Raw genomic sequence first — 6,196 nt, forward strand, 5'->3', positions numbered from 1 at the left:
ACCGCGGTGGCTCCCGCGGAGGTTTCGGCAGTGGCATCCGGGGCCAGGGTCACGGCCGTGGACTGGCCGGAGCGGAGGCCGCGGAACTCGCTGAGGCAAGGCCGAGGATAAGGTGTAGATGCCCGTCACCAAGCTGGGCCACCTGGTCAAGGACATGAAGATCAAGTACCTGGAGGATGTCTCTTCTCCCTGCCCATCAACGAATCTGAGATCATTGACTTTTTCCTTGGGACCTCTCTCAAGGAAGAGGTTTTGAAGATTATGCCGGTGCAGAAGCAGACCCGCGCCGGCCAGCACACCAGATTCAAGGCGTTTGTTGCCATCGGGGACTACAATGGCCACGTCGGTCTGGGTGTTAAGCGCTCCAAGGAGGTGGCCACTGCCATCCGCGGAGCCATCATGCTGGCCAAGCTCTCCAATGTCCCCGTGCGCAGAGGCTATTGGGGGAACAAGATGGGAAAGCCCCACACCGTCCCTTGCAAGGTGACAGACCGCTGCCGCTCTGTGCTGGTGCACCTCATCCCCGCGCCCAGGGGCACTGGCATTGTCTGGGCGCCTGTGCCCAAGAAGCTCCTCATGATGGCTGGTGTTGATGACTGCTACACCTCAGCCAGGGGCTGCACTGCCACCCTGGGCAACTTCTCCAAGGCCACCTTTGACGCCATCTGTAAGACCTACACCTCCCTGACCCCCGACCTCTGGAAGGAGACTATATTCACTAAGTCTCCCTATCAGGAATTCACTGACCACCTCGTCAAGACCCACACCAGAGTCTCCATGCAGAGGACCCAGGCTCCAGCTGTGGCTGCAACATAGGGTTTTTATACAGGAAAAATAAAGTGAATTAAGCCTGAAAAAAAAAAAAAAAAGCTGGTCTCAAATTAGGGGCCTGTATGGAAGAATTAATATCTGTTGAGTACTTACTGTCAGGCCCTATAGATGTTACATGCATTATCTCGTTTAATACTCAAGAACAGCTTTGTCAGGTTAACATTATATCCATTTTATAAACAGGTTAACGAAGGCTCAGAGAGTGTAAGTCACTTACCCAACATAACACAGTGAGTAACAGAGATGGAATTCGAGCCCAAGTCTGCGTGAATCTGGAGCCCATATTTTTTCTGCTATGTTACAGTGCCTCTGAAAATATATTTGACTATGCCTACTGGTAATAGAGTTTATGATAAATGATATATATTTGATGTTTATATATTTATATCAATTGTTTTACTTCATCATTACAAGTAAGATAGACAATCTAGGGATGATTATCACCACTTTACAGATGAGGAAACAGATAGTCAGAAAATTTAACTTACCTAGCTTCAGACAACCAATAAATGATAATAATAGCGCTTGGACACATGTACTGCAACTCTCGGACTCCTGCTTTTTCCACATTGGCCTATGAGAGTAGAATTTTATCTATATTTTATCTATGAGTTTTCTTTTTCCTTTTTTTTTTTTTTTTTCTGAGACAGAGTCTTACTCTGTCACCCAGGCTGGAGTGCAGTGGCGCAATCTCGGGTCACTGCAACCTCCGTCCCCTGAGTTCAAGCGATTCTCCTGCCTCAGCCTCCCAAGTAGCTGAGAGGGATTACAGGTTCCTGCCACCATGCCCGGCTAATTTTTGTATTGTTAGTAGAAATGGGATTATACCATCTTGGCCACGCTGATCTTGAACTCCTGACCTCATGATCCACTTGCCTCAGCCTCCCAAAGTGCTGGGATTACAGGCGTGAGCCACCTTGCCCAGCCATATCTATGAATTTTCTGGCTCTAACTTTTAATAGGAGCAAACAGTGGGCATCTTGACAGTCTTGCACTTCTGTTTATGCTTGTACAGATTAAACACATATGTTCACTCCCCAAATCACTGAAGTGACAGTGAGTTAACATTTTTGTGGTTTCCAGTCTATGGACAAAGAGAGTAAGAAAGAAACCGATAGCAGGTTTCTTTCTTACTATCTTTGTCCATAGACTGGAAGCCACAAAAGGATATCAAGGATATCAACATATTTTTGGAAGATGGAAAACCATAGTTGAGCTGAGAAAACAATTCTAAATGTTTGCTGAGGGTTATACTAACAAGAGACAAACAGATTCGTATTGCAGAACACTAGAATGTCAGGACTGGGACAGAGCAGATCAGAGGTGACGTGAGAGGCAGGAAAGAGAGGGTTTGGCTGAAAGCCTTTATAGGAAGTGAAACGGCCAGGTCTTTTTCTCCATCCTACTCACTTAGACAACTACCCTTTCATCTCCCTAGCAGCCCCCGGGACAAAATTGAGGTAGAGAAGCTCCAGACACTGAGATACCAGACACAGCTAAAGATAATAGCAGGGAGGCTAAGGTAGGAGGGTATCAGACTGAAAACAGAGATTAGATGAATTGTCTACATGCTGAACGGTGAAACACACTCAGTCCTCCTGCTGAAATTTGCTCCAGGAATGCTGACAGCAAGGCTTGTATTCTCCAGGCAAGATATCAGGGAATTAATTTTAATTAACCCCAGAGGAAAGATCTATACATACTGATATTTGAGGTCCCCCAACAAAACACCTAAGTACCCACTTTATCATCCTACAGTGAAACCCACGAACTGATAAACTTCCTGTTAACACAGAGCTTCCAAATACTTAGTGACTCACTCTTAAATATGAAGAGACAACAAAGGGTCACCAGATATTTAAGATAAACCTTCACCAAGAAAGACAGCATCAATTAGAAAAAAAAGAAAAAGGGAACAGAAACTGAAAAGAACAGAAAAATGTTTTTTAAAAATAAGCAGTCTATGAGAGATAGTAGAAAATACTGCATCCATAAAGCAAAGATAAAATGGTCCAAAAAACAAACAGAAAAAGTAACAGCTCTGGGGAATTAAAAATATAATAGAAAAATTGGCTGGGTATGGTGGCTCATGCCTGTAATCCCAGCACTCTCAGAGGCCAAGGTAGAAGGATTGTTTAAAGCCAGGAGTTCGAGACCAACCTGAGCAATATAGATAGATCTCTGCTAAACATTTTTTTAAAAAGAAAAATTAGGCTGGGCGCAGTGGCTCATGCCTGTAATCAAGAGTAAAACAAGAAAGACAGAAAAAAAAAATCCTAAAATTTGTACGGAACAAAAAGTCCAAATAGTCAAAGCAATCCTAAATGAAAAGAACAAAGCTAGAGGAATTACACTGCCCGACTTTAAAATATATTGCAAGGCTCTAATAACCAAAACAGCATGGCATTGATATAAAAACATAGACCAAGAGAACAAAATAGAGAACCCAGAAATAAATCCACATACAGCGAATTGATATTTGAAAAAGGTACCAAGCACATACGCTGGGGGAAAATGTTGTTGTGAAAACAATATCCATATCCAGAAGAATGAAACTAAACTCCTATCTCTCACCATATGCAAAAAATCAACTCAAAATGTGTAGGGAAAACAAAGAGAGATCAGATTGTTACTGTATCTAGAAAAAGGAAGACAAAAGAAACTCTTTTTTTTTTTTTGAAAGGAAGTCTCACTCTGTCGCCCAGGCTGGAGTGCAGTGGCACAATCTCGTCTCACTACAAGCTCCACCTCCCGGGTTCACACCATTCTCCCACCTCAGCCTCCCTAGTAACTGGGACTGCAGGTGCCCGCCACCATGCCCAGCTAATTTTTTGTATTTTTAGTAGAGACAGGGTTTCACCGTGGTAGTCAGGATGGTCTCGATCTCCTGACCTCGTGATCTGCCTGCCTTAGCCTACCAAAGTGCTGGGATTACAGGCGTGAGCCACCACGCCTGGTGAAGAAACTCCATTTTTATCTGTACTAAGAAAAATTGTTCTGCTTTGAGATGCTGTTAATCTGTGACTCTTGGCCCAACCCTGTGCTCACAAAAACATGTGCTGTATTGACTCAAAGTTTAAGGGATTTAGGGCTGTACAGGATGTGCTTTGTTAAAAATGTGTTTGCAGCTGGGCGCAGTGGCTCACGCCTGTAATCCCAACACTTTGGGAGGCCGAGGCAGGCGGATCATGAGGTCAGGAGATCAAGACCATCCTGGCTAACACGGTGAAACCCCGTCTGTACTAAAAATACAAAAACTTAGACAGGCGTGGTGGCACGCACCTGTAGTCCCAGCTACTTGGGAGGCTGAGGCAGGAGAATGGCATGAACCCAGGAGGCAGAGCTTGCAGTGAGCCAGCGACAGAGAGAGACTTCCCTCTGAAAAAAAAAAAAAGAAAAAAAAAAAGTATTTCCAGACAGTATGCTTTGTGAAAGTCATCGCCATTCTCCATTCTCTATTAACCAGGGACATAATGCACTGTGGAAGGCCACAGGGACCCCTGCCCAAGAAAGTCTGGGTATTATCCAGGTTTCCCCCCACTGAGACAGCCTGAGATATGGCCTCATGGGAAGGGAAAGACCTTACAGCCTCCCAACCCGACACCCGTAAAGGGTCTGTGCTGAGGAGGATTAGTGAAAGCAGAAGGCCTCTATGCGGTTGAGATAAGAAGAAGGCACCTGTCTCCTGCACGTCCCTGGGAATGGAATGTCTTGGTGTAAAATCTGACCATACATTCTATTCTGAGATAGGAGAAAACCGCCTTATGGCTGGAAGCAGTACTGCCTCATGGCACTGAGGTGTTAATATAAGGTTAAACATAAATCTAGCGTATGTGCACATCCAGGCACAGCATCTTTTCTTCGACTACTATTTATGACACAGAGTCTTTGCTCACATGTTTTTCTGCTGACCCTCTCCCCACTTTCACCCTATAGCCCCACCACATTCCCCTCATGGAGATAGTAAAGAAAGTGATCAATAAGTACTGAGGGAACTCAGAGACCAGCGCAGGTGCAGGTCCTCACTTGCTAAGTGCCAGTCCCCTAGGACCACGTTTCTTCCTCTATACTTTGTCTCTGTGTCTTATTTCCTTTTCTTAGTCCCTCGTCTCCACCTTGTGAGAAATACCCACAGGTGTGGAGGGGCAGGCCCCCTTCATCTGGTGCCCAATGTGGGTTCCTTTCTCTATGGTGAAGATACGCTACAGTGTAATCATTGAAGGCAAATCGATGAGAGATTCCTGAGTACGTCCACGGTCAGCCTTGCGGTAAGCTTGTGCACTCAGAGAAACCTAGGATAACAATGGGTCAAACTGAAAGCAAATATGCCTCTTATCTCAGCTTTATTAAAATTCTTTTAAGAAGAGGGGGAGTTAGAGCCTCTACAGAAAATCTAATCACGGTATTCCAAACAATAGAACAATTCTGCCCATGGTTTCCAGAACAGGGAACTTTAGATCTAAAAGATTGGGAAAAAATGGCAAAGAATTAAAACAAGAAAATAGGGAGGATAAAATCATCCCACTTACACTACGGAATAATTGGGCCATTATTAAAATAGCTTTAGAATATTTAAAACAGAAGAAGATAGCGTTTCAGTTTCTGATGCCCCTGAAAGCTGTGTAATTGATTGTGAAGAAGAGGCAGGGACAGAATTCGAGAAAGGAACGGAAAGTTCACAGTATAAAAAGGTAGATGAGCCTGTAATGGTTCAGTCAACGCAAAATGTTGACTACAGTAAATTACAGGAGGTAATATATTCCGAACCATCAAAATTGGGGGGAAAAGGTCTAGAACTATTGGGGCCATCAGAGTCTAAACCACGATGGCCAACTCTCCAATCTCAAATGCAGGTTAGACAAGTACAAACCCCAAGAGAATATCAGAAAAGGATAGTCTGTATCACGGCAATGACAATCCAGATACAGTATCCACAATATCAGCCGGTAGAAAGTAAGACCCAACGGCCAGTACCCTGCCAATACTGGTCGCCAGCCGAACTTCAGTATCGGCCGCCCCCAGAAAATCAGTATGGACAGCCAGAAAGTTTCCAGCACCACAGGTCACGGTGCTATAGCCTCAGCCGCCCACTATGAGACTTAATCCTACAGCACCACCTAGTGGACAATGTGGTGCATTACATGAAATTGTTGAGAAGGCAAGAAAACAAGGAGATACTGAGGCACGGCAGTTTCCAGTAATATTAGAGCCCATACCACCTGGAGAAGGGGCCCAAGAGGGAGTGCCTACCTGAGCTGATGCCAGGTATGAGTCCTTTTCTATGAAAATGCTAAAAGACATGAAAGAGGGAATAAAACAGTATGTACCCAATTCTCCTTATATGAGAACATTACTAGATTCCGTT

The 6,196-nt window shown here is 44.5% G+C and overlaps 1 pseudogene; it reads left to right on the top strand.

Annotated features, from left to right (window-relative positions):
* Window positions 1-863, top strand: part of LOC105528426 — a 5,931-nt pseudogene extending 5,068 nt beyond the window's left edge.
* Window positions 864-6,196: the final 5,333 nt, after the last annotated feature.

This window comes from Mandrillus leucophaeus, unplaced genomic scaffold (assembly GCF_000951045.1).
Source record: "Mandrillus leucophaeus isolate KB7577 unplaced genomic scaffold, Mleu.le_1.0 Scaffold716, whole genome shotgun sequence".
NCBI classification, from domain to species: Eukaryota; Metazoa; Chordata; class Mammalia; order Primates; family Cercopithecidae; genus Mandrillus; species Mandrillus leucophaeus.